The 17,423-nt window shown below is 43.9% G+C and overlaps 1 protein-coding gene across 21 annotated transcripts in view; it reads left to right on the top strand.

Moving 5' to 3' along the window:
* Positions 1–17,423, top strand: part of PLEKHA6 (pleckstrin homology domain containing A6) — a 198,971-nt gene that overhangs the window by 62,831 nt on the left and 118,717 nt on the right. The window contains exon 1 of one of the 21 annotated variants that reach the window (XM_033152765.1): positions 2,800–3,133. The exons of the other annotated variants lie outside the window; for them this stretch is intronic. The gene's annotated coding sequence lies outside the window, so the exon portion shown is untranslated. Of the gene's footprint in view, positions 1–2,799; positions 3,134–17,423 lie in introns of those variants that run through there. 21 annotated transcript variants of the gene reach the window in all.

Here is a 17,423-nt window from a genome sequence, read left to right as displayed (position 1 = left end):
ACAGGAGTATCCCAGAATTAGCCAATCACGTGGGGCCCATTGTGTAAATAGTGTATATAAAACAGACATTTTGGGGGAACTGCATTCCTCGCTACAATGAGCTGAATAAAGAGCATGAAATTTACAATTGACTCCGAGTATATTTCATCAGCCTAACCTACAGTACCTCCCAGGGCTACTGTGAAGATAAAATCAGAGGAGCAGTGGTGTATGCAATCTTGAGCTCTTTGGAGGAATGGCAGGATACAGGCATAAATAAAGAAATTCAATGCAGAATTTTGCAAGGGCTTGCAAAGACCTGAGACTGCAGCCTAATTCCTGATACCACTGATTCAAGATTAGCACAAATACTTTCCCAATTTGTTGTGAGTGAGTTTCAGGAACTTCTGCCCTCAACCACAAATTTATGATGATGTATCAGTTCCCATTGTTCATTGTGTTTAGCCCATAGAGCAGTTTCTCGAATTGTTCTTTGGAAGAAATAGATGGTTAACTAAATTCGGGGAAAGGAAGAGAAGTCAAGCACAAGGAACTTTTAAACGACAAAATATCAAAATTTTAAATGTCAAACTTCAACACATAGTTTTTATATCAACATCACATTCAGAAAATGCTCCTTTTAAATTATTGTGGGACTTGCTTCTTAATCCCTCAGCCACAAGTGTAATTTGGGATTTCAAGTTTTGACGTTCTTCACTTTGATGTCTTTTCATTAGAAATCTTTCATAGTACATTTGTATGTTATATTAATAAAACATTCATGCCAAGAAGATTTTGAGGGGGCAGAAGAAATCTGTAGTGTGTGGTTTCTTGGACAATGACTGACCTCCTATATGTTGTTGGTAAGGAAAAAGTAGATAGTAAAGGAGAATTCCTGAATGCCAAGATCCAAGTTTGGGGCAAGTACTCTTTGGTGAGAGAAGTTTAACAGAGATCTAAAATCTCAAAACATGCAACAAAGTAAAGTGTGGAAACTTGGCTTACAGTGGTGAAAGTTCCTGAATTATTGGACACAAGAGAAGCTTGCTAAAGCCATGTGACCTGCGCATGGAACAAGCAGGGCTGGATCTAGACACGTCAAAGAAGTGATTCAGTTAAATGCATCGTAACCTCATACAGGGAAATCTGGTAGGGAAAGACAGGACTCCACAGCGCCATCTGGTGTCACAGTGTTCTATCGCATATACAACACATATAAAACACTTATTAATAGACTTTAATAATAAAAAGTCTAATAACCATCACACTTAAGTCTAATCAATGCTTGAAGGGGTTAATGTCATAGAGTACATTGTCCTGCCAGGATTAGCTCACCCTGGGATGCACTAGGTAATCAAGGCTTTGTTCCTCCAGTCCATCTGAAAAGCTTAACCTGTGAGGTCTGAACTGGGACTCAGCTAGATTGGTAAAGAAAAATTAGACTTAAGCATGAGGCTGGTTATCCCACACTATAGACCTCCGGCTGATCATGTTCCTCTGTGGGTGTTTTTTTTTAAACCTCTTTTCTCTTTCCCTCTTCTGTAAAATAAAAGGCGATGTGCATTAACTGCTATTTATTCAGTCACTCTATAATTATTAATTGGTTGAGTAACAAAACCATATTGTTTGGAACGTTCAATTGTTTAAGCACTTAGTGAATTAACCCAATTATCATTTATCAAGTAATTAAGGCTGCAATCCTATGCACTCTTTCCCGGGAGTAAGCCCTATTGAATAAAACGGAACATACTTCTGAGTCTACATGCAAAGGATGACATTATATGAGAGCCAGTATGGTGTAGTGGTTAAGAGTGGTAGACTTGTAATCTGGTGAACCGGGTTCACGTCTCCGCTCCTCCACATGCAGCTGCTGGGTGACCTTGGGCTAGTCACACTTCTTTCAAGTCTCTCAGCCCCACTCACTTCACAGAGTGTTTTTTTGTGGAGGAAGGGAATGGAGAATGTTAGCTGCTTTGAGACTCCTTAGGGTAGTGAAAAGCAGGGTATCAAATCCAAACTCTTCTTCTAATACTTCTTCTTCTTCTTCTTCATATTCTTCTTCTTCTTCTTCTTCTTCTTCTTCTTGTTATTATTCTTATTCTTCATCTATGGCTGCAATCCTAATTTCCTCTCTCTGGGAGTAAGCTCCATTGAACTTAATGGGACTTCAATCTGAGTAGACACACATTGGATTGTGTTACAAATGAAATAATAAACCTTAAAAACTTTTTAAAAAGAAAAACCAAGTTGAAAGCGCTTTGCATATTCCCAAGGCATTGCAATTTCCAGAGAGATTTAACATTTAAATAACTCACCCACTTTGATTCATAAATTTGAGAGACCTAATTTCCCTCTCCTTCTCCCAGCACACCTGCCCACCCCCAGCAAATTACTTTAAGATTTATGAATGAGAAGCCTCAGTGCAATGCTGCAATAATAATAATAATAATAATAATAATAATAATAATAATAATAATAATAATAATAATAATAATTTATGTATGTATGTATGTATGTATGCACCTTCTGGAATACTACTTCTCCCTTAGCAACGTAAAGGCACTTCCCCAAAGCGAAGATAAATGGAATGTCAGTTTGACGCTCCTCGCCTGAGCATTTAATCGGCTTTTGTTGCAGACTGACTTTGCGTGGCTGGGAACGGCGTGTGGGTTTGCTTTTGACAGGTCCCTGCCTCGCTCTTTCCCTAGCGCGATTGTCTTGGAGCGTCACTCCAGTTTTCCGGCGCGCAGCTAGAGGGCTGCCTTAGCTATTACTAAGCAAGCACAGAGGGGTGGCGAGAGAGAGAGAGACTGAATGGGTGTGTGTGTATGCGTGTGTTTATATATGACTAGCCCAACCTGCAGTTTCAGATTTCAGACCTACTTTATCACTCTTCCAGTTCCTGCTAGCCTTTGGATGTTGCACGCTGCCTTTTCGCTGACGGATCTCCCGGGACGGAGGAAGAAGCTGTGAGCGCTTCTCTTCTCCTTTACTTTCTCATTTCTTCAGCAAGAGTTTCCACCGCTCCCCCCGCCCCACCCAGCTGTCTTTTACCCAACCTCCACGTTGGACCCTGCCCTGCAAGAGGCTTATCTTTTATTTTTAACCTCCTCGCGTCTCAGCACTGAGGGATGCTGCCGCCTCTTCCTTGAAGGTAAATCCAGGTGTTCGGTTTGTTGACGGTTGTGCTTTTTGGCTTCACAAAAAGACAGACTTTTGCTGCTTCTCCGGACTGTGTGATCCAGCCAGCCAGCAGGGTTTAGGTGTGCTTGTCAGATAGTTTTTAAACCCCCCTCCCCGGTGGTGGTGACAAAAGATGACAGGAAATGGCAGGTGTGTTTAAACAACTGCAGCTAGTCCTCATGGATGGGGAATCCGGATTGGGGTTTGATGTGCCCAGAATCTTCAGTGCTATCTAGAGATGAATTCAAGCTCTAGTAATACAACCAAGGGTGTTTGAAAACTGCTCAAGGCAGGGGTCAAAGCTTGGAGGTGGAAGCTGTGGCATTTTTGCAGTTCCTTCCCTGCTGCTTTGCTGTTAAAATAATATGTGCTTTGTATGCTATTGAATGCCAGCTTGGTGTAAGTTCTAAGACTCCCGGCCTTGGTTTTTGCACCTGAATTCTTGCATTGTTTGTTCAGTAGCTTTGGAAGTTGCTTAACACATACACAAGGCATTTGTGTGCTCAGCACTAAAGGGACTCTTTTTGGGGGCGACCCCGCAGTGAAGATTTCGGATAGCTGAAGGCAGCACAGGTTGATGTGGTTCTCTCTTTTCTTTTTTTTTTACTATGTGTGGTTGCGTGTGAGCTTTTGTTTGGGGTGTTGCTGCTGTACAAATGGCATTTGTCTAGTTTGCTAGCAATAGATGGAAGAGTTTCAGCTGAAGCTTGTTGAAAGGATGGAAACGCTTCAGTATCTGCTCCCAAGAGTCAACGGGCTTTTGGCATAATGGGGTTGGTCCAGTGATTTTTTGACAGCTGATCTTGCTGTGCAGGGTTTTTACAGGTGCCTTTCAAGTGACACACTCCCCACCAATATATCTGCTTTGTACCCGTGTGTTCAGATTACTGGTGCGTGTGGGTTTATACCCATATGGGAGGTTACCTGAAACTGTACCTATCTGGCTGGCACACTGCCACCACGATCAGGAAGTGGAATTCAAAATTTGTTGCTGCACAGAGTCTGTCGTCTTGAAATATGTTAGTGTTTCCCGGGCAAAATGTTGTGTCACTGTAAACATATACACATTCTCATCTAAATGTGAAAAGGGGCTTTTTGGGTTTTAGGGGAATGCATGTTAATGAATGGATTAATTAATGCCGTGTGTCACCAGACCCTTGTTGATATGCTCACTGCCCCATACTATTCAATGCTTTATTCACCATGTTCCACAATAAAATACCTATTTTTCATCTGAAATGTGAGTGGGCATTCCTGATAGCTGATAACTGAGAACACACAGACTCTGGTTATAGATTCTGTCAGTGAGTTACTGGTAATCTGTGTTACAGGTAGGTAGCTGTGTTGGTCTGCCATAGTCAAAACAAAATTTTATAAAAAATTCCTTCCAGTAGCACCTTAGAGACCAACTAAGTTTGTTCTTGGTATGAGCTTTCGTGTGCATGCACACTTCTTCAGATACACATTATCTGTGGCGAGGCTAATGCTGGGGGACTCTGCCTTTGGAGCAGAAGGTAGGACTGCGAGTGCGATCCTATGGATGTTTGCTCTGGCATTAGTCCCACTGCAATCACAACTCTCCCAGGTAAGTGCATATAGGATTGCAGCTTTAATTTTACTGGCCCTTTTTAGGTCTACAGTTTTTATTTTTGAAAATTATACTATGGGCACCCCAAAACAAGCACCTACTGCCATGGACTCCAGTGAAAGAGATGTAAGCACTTGCTTAACCATCCAGCATCATAAAATTGTTGAGTTGGAAGGGACCCAAAGGGCTTACCTTTGCCTGGATTGCACCCTTTGTGTTTTGTTTTCTTGCTGCTTTTGTGTGATTATTAGCTTTGCTTGTAAGTTGCCCTGAGAACTTAATGGCAAAGTAACTAATATATATGATTAATAAATGAATACAGTAGCTATGATTTAATACTGTTGTCTTCTACATACTGTAAGTGTACTCTTAGCATAAAAATATTTCTAGCCTAGTGAACAATGCCAGTGACTAAATCCTGAGATAAAAGGCAGAGGTCTCTCTTTGAACAGCTTTTTCAGAAGATGTTTTACAGCAGGAAGAAATACTACATTTCTAACAAGTTTCTTAAAAAGTGAATATGAAATCTGGATTTGAAATGCATGTGTCATAGGGAAAGATGTCCACAGCTATACACAACATCTGCAGTCATACAGCCAAATCAAAGTGTATCAGTAAAAACTTACTGGCCTGTGTCAACATTATGATAGAAGACCTGCACCCAAGTGTGCCCGCTTAATGGTACAATGCCAATTCTCTTACAGGTGCTTCAAGTTGCTGGTGTGTACTGATTTATTCATTTTTTTAAAAATCTACTGCTTTACCTACCATGTTCCTTACTTGAAATCTGTTGGACAACTTTGTTTTCAAGATTGGTATTTTGGAACTGAGATGGCCCTGGTGCAAGTTATAATGTCACCTCTTATATGACAACATGCTTTTTCAGCTGGAACAAAATGAATTTGAAGTTGAGATTTCAAAACCTTGGTGGGGCATACCGTGAGACTGCATGGATGCAGGACTTGCTCATTAACATGTCATCTGGGTGTCTTATAGACTTTAGATATAAAATAAGAGGGTTTAATTATCCTCTAATGAACACTGGAAAGTGTTTGAGATACCAAATATCTTAGTGGATGTTGTTGAGGAAATGGCACTCTTAGATCTGCAAAATCTCAGCTGCGTTATTGTGAGCATCAAGGTTTGCAAGTTTGTCTCCATTGGGCCTAGGAGCATTCACATGAATGTCCTGGAGAGTGCTTCCTTTCTATGCTGCAACCAACACTTTGAATAGTGATATAATGCTGAACCAAGCCATACTTAAGAGCTGAGAGGTTGTGTTATGAAGTTTTTGGGTCCTGTCTCTTTGCCACGATCATCAAGAAATGATACCCAGCAGACAAAGAGAGCAAGGCTATGTATATAGGGATGAGCTTGGTTCTCAGTGGCTCACTTGGAATTCTGTGGCACGATTTTGTGTTTGCAGTTGGTGGGGTGGGGGTGGGGGCAGGCCTACCGCTTGCAAAATCTACTAGTCTTGGGTTTCATCTGGTCCTCATTTACAGCTGGAGGGCATCATTCATTATGCAGAAGTGCCATTTGGGTGGTGGTGGGTAGGAGAATCACATCAAACTTCCTAAGCCAAGCTTGCATGCATTCAGTGCAGAAATAAAGAAATAAAGGAAAGGGGGAGCAGTTTATCATAATAGCAAGTGGTGGGTGCTGTGTCTTGATAATTTATTATAACTATAGCAGTCCTATCAAAACAGGTCAAACAATAAATTTTCTTCCCTCCCCATAAGCAAAGAGATTTGTGCCTTACCTAGTACCGTGTTTAGAGCTAGAGCATTAGCCACTTAAAAGTGTTCATGAAGAAGATTAAAAAGGATTAGGCAAATTAATGGAGAACAAGACTATCAACAGCTCCTAGCCATGATGGCTCTGTTCCATGTCCACTATCACACAGGCAATATGTCGCTGAATACCAGTTGCCCAGCATCGCAAGGTGGGCAGTGTGCTGTGGTCCTCATGTCTTGCTTGCTAGCTTTCCCTAGGCATCTGGCTGGCCACTGTGAGAACAGGATGCAGGACCAGATGGGCCATTGGCCTGATCCAGTAGGCCCTTCTTATGGTCTTATGTGTTTGTTTGAATGCGTGCATGCATGTACGTAAATGTGCAGGGTGACTATGCACCCCAATCTCTCCAGCCCTAACCTTGTATTAATTTTCATACTGCTCCAATACCATTTCATAATGAAAACTTCCATCTGAACTGGGAGCTGCTGAAAAAGCCCATTACAGGTCTTGGCTGCTGTGACACTGGGAGAGGAGCTAGACTGGAAGGTTTTTGACATCCTGGTTCTGCACACTTGACACACAGAAGCCATACAAATCAGGAACTAGTAAGCCAATCCCCTTTTGTCAATTGCTGGCTGTCAGGGCCAGAAACAGAATTTGGAAGGTAAGCTGCTGAGGGATGGGGGTGGGGAAGCAACCCACACTTCTTAGAGGTGCCAGCTTCCTTTTAGAGATAAAATTGGCATGGAACCTTTCATATCTGTACACCCAAAGCTCCTGGTTTGCATTTTATGTTTTTCAATTCTTAAGAAAGGCTAAGACCTCTGCAACTTTTTTTTGGGGGGGGGGGGAGAAAATCCAATAATATTTAGTCCCTCAGTGAATGTAGCCTGTCTGGCTTGGATTTTTCATTTTGTTCCAGACGCAATACATACCTCCTAGAAAGCTAACAGACCAATCTTAAAATGTCTACTTGGAAGTAAGCCCCATTGATTTTAGTGAGATTTAACTCTCACAGAAATCTTTCTAGGATTGCAGTTTAAGCAAATGAGTGAAAATGTATTTAATGGCACAGTGTAAAGCACACATTACTTTTAGAAGCCTGATTCATTTATTTTAAATATTGAAATCTCCAGTTGCCTTGGCATCTGAAAAAGGAAAGTTACGTGATGCCAATTTTACAGGTTAATCAGCTTGGACTTCGATCAACATTAATTCACCCAGCCTCTCCCACTTTTTAATCAATCTGCTCAGTTGCAATCACTCTCTTTGCCTTAATTGAGCTTGCAATTAAACCTAATTTCCTCTCTGGAAAATGTCCCTCCTCCTATAAAAAGTTACTGATTTTGCAGGCTGGGTTGAAACTAAATCAGCCCTCACCCCCATCCATACTCATGGGAATTTAGAGGGGTGTGTGGAGTGTGTTTCAACAGGGCTGGTTAATGCCTTGATGGCTACCTACCTGTTGTAGCTCTGAATTTATCAATATGCTTATTGACACAGTGTCAGTCCCTCGGTTCCAAAGGTTGGATAGGATTTCCACATAATCTGACCTAGGAATGGCACTCTTGGCAAAAAAAAAAAAAAAAAAAAAAAAGTCTAGAAGATAGATTTTAGGGACTGCCCTCCCTCTGGATCTTCCTTGATTGGCTACCACCAGGTAAATGGACTGGATGTGATGTTCTTGTCCTATGGTTGTATCTGCAAAAATTCCAATACTATTCTAGGCTGTACCCACAGAGGTATAGTGTCCAGATCAGGGGAAGTAATAGTACTGCTCAATTCTGCCTTGGTCCACTGGGGAAGGAACGGGGGTGCGGAGGGAGCAGACCGCCCCTGGCACCACTATTCCAGTAGGGTGCCATCGTGGCAGCACCCCCCCCACGCGTGCTGGGTGCCACGCCCACACAGGCAGCACACCACATCCTCGCAGGAGGCGTGCCACGCCCCTGGGGTGCGCGCCACACCCCTGTCTGCTCTCTGCCCCTGATAGCGGAGCATGCAGCTTCGCCACTGCCTTGGTCAGACCACATCTGGAGTACTGCACCTGGTTCTGAGTGACACAGTTTAAGAAGGATATTAACAAGCTGTAACGTGTGCAGAGGAGGGCAACCAAGATGATCAAGGGTCTGGAAACCAAGCCTTATGATGAAGAACAGTTGAGGGAATTGGGTATGCTCACCCTGGAAAAGAGGAGACTGAGAGGAGATACGATAGTCATCTTCAAATATCTTAAGAGCTGTCACATGGAAGATGGAGCAAGCTTGTTTTCTCCTGCTCCAGAGGCTATGACCTATGCCAATGGATTACAAGAAAGGAGATTCCAGCTAAACACCCGGAAGAACTTTCTGAGGATAAGAGCTGTTCAGCATTGGAATGCACACCCTCAGAAGGTGGTGGACTCTCCTTCATGGGTACTTTTTCAGCAGAGGTTGTATGTCCATCTGTTATAGATACTTTAGTTGAGATTCCTTCATTGCAGGGGTTGCACTAGATGACCCTTGGTCCCTTCCAGCTCTATGAGTATCTAATGCTTTATGGTTACCTGTAACCTGCTTCCTCATCCATACCTGTAGTCATCCATTATCTGCTCATGGGTCATTGCAGCACAATTGGTTAATATACTTGGGCTAACTTCCGATGGTGAAACATTATGCAAACATGATTCATTAATTTTATTTACCTATTATATGTTTTTGTACCCTGATCTTCCTCTGATCCAGAGTACAGTGTGTCACGCACAGCTCATGCTGGAGGAAGTACTCAGACTCAAATTTTGTTTTTTGCTAAAAATGTTAATGTTCAAATCAGTCCGGTACATGGGACACTGGAGCAGCAGGTGCGTGGCATGACCAAGCAAGCGAAGACATTGGTCCATCAGCTAACATAACATAAGGAAGTGGTGCAGGCACGGTTTCAGTGCAGCAAGCAAGATGCATCTTGGGATTGACCAAGGAAGCAGGAACTCCTCCTAGTGAGCTGGACACAAGCTGTCTGTATGTACTTGCCTGTGTCCTAGGTGACACAGAAGATGGCAATACCAGCTCGGAGCCAGACTGGGTGCCTCCTGGGTGGGCAGAGGTTGCTGAAGGTGGAAGCTCTGGCAGCGTGGCAGGTGGTGCCAAGCCCAGAGGTAGAGTGGGTGGTATTGGGACTGGCAGGGCGCGGCTTGGCAAGGGGTGGCTGGGTGACAACCTCTCTGGGATCAGAATCCTCACCTACAGTGTCTTCCTCCAGCAGCTCTGATGTTTTTGGGGCCCAGACACAGCTAGCTCCAACCTGATGAGTCCCTCCCTGACTGAGGTCATCAGCTGGCAACTTTTCAAGATCCTCCCATCCCTTCTCTTGATCTGACCAGCCCCTTTCAGGACATCTCCTTGGGGCTTCTGACATAGGACAGCTTCACTTAGTGAACCACTAGAACAACCATCTAAAATAAACAAAGCAACAAAACCAAACCCTCCAAGTGTCCCTATTTTCTAGGGACATCCCTGATTTAGAGAAGCCATCCCGGTTTCTGATTTGATCCCGGAATGTCCCGCTTTTCCTTAGGAAGTCCCTATTTTCATTAGATAAATGTTGGAGGGTATGGTAGGATGTCCCTATTTTCATTGTAGAAATGTTGGAGGGTATGGAGTTAGCCAACCCCCAAGCCGTCTGAAGGCAATCCTGTATAATGTTTGGTGTATAAATAGTAAAATTATCATTATGGATTGGGATATTCATATTTTCATTGGAGAAATGTTCGAGGGTATGCAAAACCATTGCATTAGCAGGGCCAAATTCTACATTAGGAGAATCAGATATGATCCATGGCTTCTACTTGACTTTTCCATTTGATGGGCTGCCCAAGATACCTAAAGATGCTACAGGCAGCACCCTTACTTGGGCTTTCTTGCTACTTGTGTTCCCTACAGAAACTAACAACATGGGCCCAAATTCTCGCTGTGCATTTTCAATTCAACAGGACTCTCGTTGTGCTTCCATCCCAGGGACAATACAATACAATATAAACCCCTTGCTGAGCCCTGGATCTATGGGTAGAATATCCTCCAACATTTCTCTGATGAAAATAGGGATGTCCTAAGGAAAAGCTGGACATTCCGAGTTTCTTTCTGAGGATCTGGCAGCTGTTCCATTCAGAGGCAGCTCAAAATCTGCTACTGCCTGAGGCAGAACATCCAAACGGTGTTCCCCACAGTGGTAAAATGACTGAATTAACAGGAAATGTGCTGTCTTGAATGGTACTCCTCATCTGAGTCACTGTGCCTTACGTTTAGGACCCGCCTTGGTTCCGATGGCAGCAAAGTTCAGGTGCTAGTCATAGTTTGCATCCCTGCAAAACAACAACAGCATGGAGAAGTCTTGGGAGAGTTTCCCCAATGGGAACAAGAGTTAAAATCCCCCCTGCAGGGAGCACGAGGAAGAAGGGCCATCCATGCAGTCTGGCGCAGCAGAGCAGTAAAACCGCCTTTGGGGAGGCAGCTTGCAAGGTGAGCCAGAGCAAACAGTACATCGTGCCTTAATCTCAAGCTGCCATCAAGATAAGGCAGCAGAGTAACTGCCACTTGCCTCACCCAGTTGTGTGGGCTTTTTTCGTCAGCCCACACCTTGGCACCAAGGTGTGTGACTGGCTCCTTTTGAATCATCACAACATCCGTTAAAAAGAAGGAGACGCAAACAAACAAGTGATTTTTTTAAATATGTGGGTGGCAGCAAATGTTATTGCTGCCGCCACCTCCCTCCCTGACTTCCTTGTCCTGTTCTGCTGCTGGTGCCATCTGAAGCCTGCTGCTTGCCGGTTTGTTTACTAACACTGATGTGCTGTCCTTGTACGGCACAGGTGGCTGCTAGTGCTCGCTAAAGCTCTCTTGTCTATTTCTGGCACCGGCCACTTCGCTTGGCCTCTTTCTCTCTTTCATGTTGCTTCTGGTAATGATAATCAGCCAAGGAATGTCGTTCCAGGTTGGGAGCTGAGGGTGGCCTTCCCCCCCTCCTTTGTTGGCACATCTGACCATGAGGTTTTGTTTAAAGGGACAGTGCCCCAAGGATATCGGAAGGGCCACTAATTAAAGCTGATGATTACTGTTATTACTGAGTCTTGCACTGTCTGGCAATCTTCAAAGCAGGTTTGGAAATAACTGCAACATGGCTGTAGAAACGCCTGCTTGGTTGAGATACAAATAGATGTCTCTTGCCACACGTCTCCTCTTGTTTATCGCGGTGACATTTTGAAACACAGTTGGTCAAGAGTGGAAGAGCCAGATGATACATGAAAGCTACCTGCTGATCACATTTCCTGCTCTTAGGCGTGCTTGTTATTCCTTCCAGTGTTAAAATAAGGAAAATGCATCCATATTAAGTGATTACTGTATCACTGAGCAAGTGGTACCGATTTAAGAGTTCTATTATAGTTAAATTATCCTTGCTTCCTTTACCTCCAAGGAGCTTGGTGGCATACATTCTTCTCTGCTACCGCTGTCACCCTCACAACAGGGATAGCCTGACCACTGTGGTCTATGTGCTGGTAACCTTGAGCCTGGGTTACTGCAATGTATTCTAGGTGGGGGTGGCCTTGGGAAGCTCCAGCTGGTGCAAAATGTGACATCCGAACATCTGGCTAATAATAATAATAATAATAATAATAATAATAATAATAATAATAATTTATTACTTATATCCCACCCATCTGGCTGGGTTTCCCCAGCCACTCTGGGCAGCTCTCAAGGTACCGGTATATTAAAAACACAATAAAACATCAAACAATAAAAACCTCCCTAAACATCCCTTCAGATGTCTTCTAAAAGTCAGGTAGTTGTTAATTTCCCTGACATCTGATGGGAGGGCATTCCACAGGGCGGGTGCCACTACGGAGAAGGCCCTCTGCCTGGTTCCCTGTAGCTTCACTTCTCATGATTAGGGAACCACCAGAAGGCCCTCAGAGCTGGACCTCAGTGTCCGGATTGAACGATGGGGGTGGAGATGCTCCTTCAGGTATACTTGGGTGAGGCCATTTAGGGCTTTCATGGTCAGCACCAACACTTTGAATTGTGCTCAGAAACGTGCTGGGAGCCAATGTAGGTCTTTCAGGACTGGTGTTATATGGTCTCGGCGGCCACTCCCAGTCACCAGTCTAGCTGCCAAATTCTGGATTAATTGTAGTTTCCGGGTCACCTTCAAAGGTAGCCCCATTTAGAGTGCATTGCAGTAGTCCAGGTGACACTATTGTTAAAACATCTGCACTGTTTGCCCATCTACAGCCCTGAACAACTTAAGTCCAGGATGCTTCATCTGCAGCAGTGTTCTTGGTCATTCCCCAAGTTGGTGAGACTCATTTGACAACAGTAATAAAAGCGAGCCTTTAGCGCCGTCATTTCAGTACTGTATTTTGGAATGCTCTGTCAATACAGATTCTGCGGGCACCTTCTGTTTCAGCTTCGAAGTGCCTGCTGAAAACTTTTCTATTCCATTGGGTTTACTCAGGCAGTTAAGAATACAGTGGTACCTCGGTTTAAGAACAGCCCTGTTTACGAACGATTTGGGTTACAAACTTCCACAAAACCAGAACTTTACCTCGGTGTAAGAACTTTACCTCGGTCTAAGAACGGAAACCGAATGGTGGAAGGGCACTGGCGGCAGGAGGCCTCATTAGGGAAAGTGCACCTCGGTTTAAGAACGGTTTTGGTTTAAAAACGGACTTCTGGAACGGATTAAGTTCATACACCGAGGTACCACTGTACATCTTTCCAGAATAGTTGCCTGATTTCTCATTTAAACTTTTTATGTAATTGTAGTACAACACTCAAATCCCTACACCACACTGGCTGCCCTGTAGCGAATCAAGTAATGCAATCGCAAAGAATCCCATAGTAGTATTGAAAGACTTCTGCACATATTTTCCAGAGAAGGGTTCTAGATATAGCATATGCACCATGCAAGCAAAAGATGCCTAGGATTGCTTTGTCCTTTATCCTGATGAAATTGTGGACTCTGTGAGGATCGCATTACCATTTCTCAGGTAAACTGTTAATGGCCTCAGTTCTCCTTCAATCTCAAAGAATATCTAGGTGGTGAAAGCAGTAAAACTGAGCTTGGCAAACAGTTCCTGTAATCTTGGGCTGACTTCTCTTGGCCAAGGTGTGGACAAAATTGCTGAGTTGCATCTTAATGACAGGCTTCAGCCCCAGAACTTCAAAAGCCCTCGGGGGCATAAAAGGGTGTTTAATGACCAGTTGGGAGTGCGCGTGTCTCATTATCTCAAGATCATTTCAGGCTTGCGAAATGATGATGATGCTTCTTAACATGGTTACTGCACCTGTTTTTCTGCTGCTTGCAGAAATTAAAGGGAACTGGCTCAATTAAGCCACGATCTGGGATGGAGACATTCTGGCTGCAGCCTGTCAGGGGGTTCCATCCTCATCTTTGCTGCAGATGTTAGCATCTCCGGTGTCGCTACAGAGATGTAGTTCTGTTTATGCAAAGTACAGGCCTAGATAAATATAGTTAGCTCTGTGTTTGGTTTCTAAGGGGCATTTGTATGCTCATTAATGTTAATGAGCACATTTGCAACTAGATCTGAAGTTGCAGCTATGTAAACTCTGGACTCAGTAAGATAATGCACATTTATTGCCATTCATTTTTATAAAAATGCTTTTTTGCATTAATGATTCAGACCACCTTGGTGCTAACCCAAATGAGCAATGCAGCTTCTTAAATGTCTGTTGTTGGAAAATTAGAGATTAAATATGTTTGGAATTGTTTTTTTTGTTTTTAAAATCCTGGTTTCTAAACATGGTGTATGTTTCTGACATGGTGTGTGCATGAATTAGTTTAAGGGTGCTTAGGATAACACTTGAGTGAGATGGACTGTGGATAGCACCGTTGAGGAAGGTGAGTGGAAGGGAAGGCCAAGAAAATGACAGGGACCCTGACAGTGGAAGTATATTTTTCTGATTACATATCCTGCAAGTGTCCTGGAAAAAGGGACATCCCGTTTTCACCTCATGAGAGCATGACGGCCATTTTGGGTGCGAAATCGTGTGAGATCTCGCATTCCTGTTTTGGGCCACAACATGTTGGAGGGTATGCTGTTATTGCTTCTTAGGAACAGAATCTGTTTACTCAGTGGTGGTCTTCCTCACCTCCTGTGCAATCTTTGCGAAAAGAGCTACCTCTGCTTTCATGGAAAAACTCTATACTGGGAATGAAGTGGGAGTGGGTTGTACTTGTTTTTGTTTTTTGTTTTTAAACTAAGTAACCACCCAACTGGTTTCATGCACCAGGGTTGTAGCCAGCCTTCTTTGTTGGGTTCTTCTTCTTTTAAATACTGTAGAATAATGCGAAATCATTGATTCCCTCAGAATCGACATGGGCTACGTAACAAAATGCTTTCTGAAAATGAAGGGGACCACATCTGCAGGTGGCACTGTGGATTAAACCACAGAGCCTAGGACTTCCGGCGGCGGACGCCATTATGGGTGGTCGTGGGATGCTTCGGCTGCGAAGCACCCAGTTCATCCCGGGGGTTAGGAGCCCTGCAGCCGCATAGCGGGGCTCCGGTTGGGGTGCGGGAAGAGCGTTCCGCACCCTGGGCTCCCCGGCTGTGCCCGTTGTGGCTCCGAACCCTTCCCCCGCTCCCCCTGTAAAGGGGGAGTGGGGGTGAAGGGACGACGGAGCCGGGCTATAGGGGACATGCCCCAACCGGGATGTAAATGCGGCGACAAAGCCTGTGATGAGCGTCTAAGTTCTACCTGTCATTAAGGAGCTGTTAAGAACCCAGAGGCTGTAAGTAATTGATTGACTCTTTGTTTTCCTGGAACGATCTGGGGGAAAGAAGAAAGGCAGCCCGCCTCCCTCCCTTCGGGTGGTGAAAGAAATTAACTCTTTAAGTGACTGTTGCTACAACAATCAATTGAAAGTATTTGGAATTTGAAAACTGAGTCTGTTGAGATCTCCCTTTGGGGGTTAACTGGGGAAAAAATATCTCCGTTTGAAGTTTTGGTCTTTATACTCCGGCTTCGGAGAAATGGCGGCGACTTGGTTTGTCGTGGGAAAAAATTGAAACAAAGGAAGGAAGAGACAGGAACTGAAATCTGATACTCACCCTCTCTCTCAAAATGCTGGACTTTGCGCTCGCGCTGGTATCGAACTCCTATTTAAAGGATGAGGAAATGCTCACTGTCTTGCAGATGGAATTGCTTAATCGGAAACTACAAGTCTTGAGTGGAATTATTCATAAAAAGGATTCACTTTCCACAGAGGAGGCTTTTCAAAAGTTCTACACAATGGAATCAAGCCTTGGCAAAGAGCTGGAAGGGGCGCTTGGAGGATGGTTTGAAATGGCTGGGCAAATCCGGGAAAAGGAACCTGAAATGGGAAAATTTACAATATCCAGACTCCGAGGTGGCAGCTCGGGGGCAAGGGACATGGAATTAAGATTTTTACAAGAAGAAGGACAAAAAGGAAAGGAGGAGCCCAGAATGGAGATGAGGAACGCCCTGAGGCTCGATGCTGGGTTTGTTGTGGATGCTGCCTGGATCTGTGGACACTCAGAGGAAGACAATTGGAGATTTGGCTTTGGAGAAAGACAGAAAAAGACAATGGATAGAGGGGGAGTGGGTTGAAGTATTAAATGTATAATCTAAATGGTCTGCCATGGTATCCGAAATCGGAGTGTGAAGTCTGTTAATTACAAGTCTACTTTAAATAAGTAAGGTGATATTGAATTTTAAGTTAAAAGCAGCATGATAAAGGACAGAAGAAATAAGTTTAGCTACAAGAATATTTGGTTATGATTTAGGTTATAATGCAAAGATTGAGATAAGTATGTTTTCTTTTTTTAAGTAAAGTTAAATTTTTTTATAGAGAAAAGTTGTTAAGGAAATAGTATATTGAATTAAAACCGAAGGTGAAAAGGCGGGGGAAGTCAAACGTCAAGATTCAGAACTAGAATTTTTTTTTTTTGTAAGGTATATAAATAAGAAGAAGAATCCTGACTTTATGTGTATTTGTATTTGTTTTTGTATTTGTAGGTGTGGGGTTGGGTTTGTGTTTTATTATGAAAATGCTAATAAAATTGTGTTAAAAAAAAAATAAACCACAGAGCCTAGGGCTTGCTGATCAGAAGGTTGGCGGTTCGAATCCCCGCAACGTGGTGAGCTCCCGTTGCCCAGTCCCTGCTCCTGCCCACCTAGCAGTTCGAAAGCACGTCAAAGTGCAAGTAGATAAATAGGTACCACTCTAGCGGGAAGGTAAATGGCATTTCCATGCTCTGCTCTGGTTCGCCAGAAGCGGCTTTGTCATGCTGGCCACATGACCCAGAAGCTGCACGCCGGCTCCTTCTGCCAGTAATGCGAGATGAGCACCGCAACCCCAGAGTCGGACACGACTGGACCTAATGGTCAGGGGTCCCTTTACCTTTACCTTACATCTGCTATAGGGCAAGGGTGGGGCATATATTTTTCAGGCCAAAGAGAGAAATAGTTTTGTATGTATAAACTAGCCCACCTTTTGTACAGGCGGGCTAGTTTGTACACACGCTCACAAACCCCTCTCTATGCCCAGTCCAGGCAAACAAGAGGCATGATCAGAATTCAGTGGCACAGTCCAGCTCGTGCTCCAGGAGGTCACGGTGGAGTGCTGGGGAAGGAGGGTGTTTGGGGAAGAGTCCTAAGGGTCAGAAAGAGATGCCTGCAGGGTCATGTTTGGTTCCCCCAAGCCCAGGTTTCCTTGCCCTTGTTGTAAGGATCTACTTAATTCAAGAGGGGAGAATAAAAGAAACACACCATGCACTCTCAAGACCTTGGGCACACTGGCCAAAGGCAGCATTGCTAATCTGGTCATTTCTCTTATAAGTGAAGGACTATATGGCCAAAACCATGTTGGGATCTTGAAAGTTTTTGAGGAAAGTGCTTTTTCCTTAAACCATTTAGACAGC

Source organism: Lacerta agilis, chromosome 6, assembly GCF_009819535.1.
Source record: "Lacerta agilis isolate rLacAgi1 chromosome 6, rLacAgi1.pri, whole genome shotgun sequence".
Taxonomy (NCBI): Eukaryota; Metazoa; Chordata; class Lepidosauria; order Squamata; family Lacertidae; genus Lacerta; species Lacerta agilis.
Note: the sequence above shows the minus strand (reverse complement) of the source record. Positions and strands in the feature narration are given on the sequence as shown.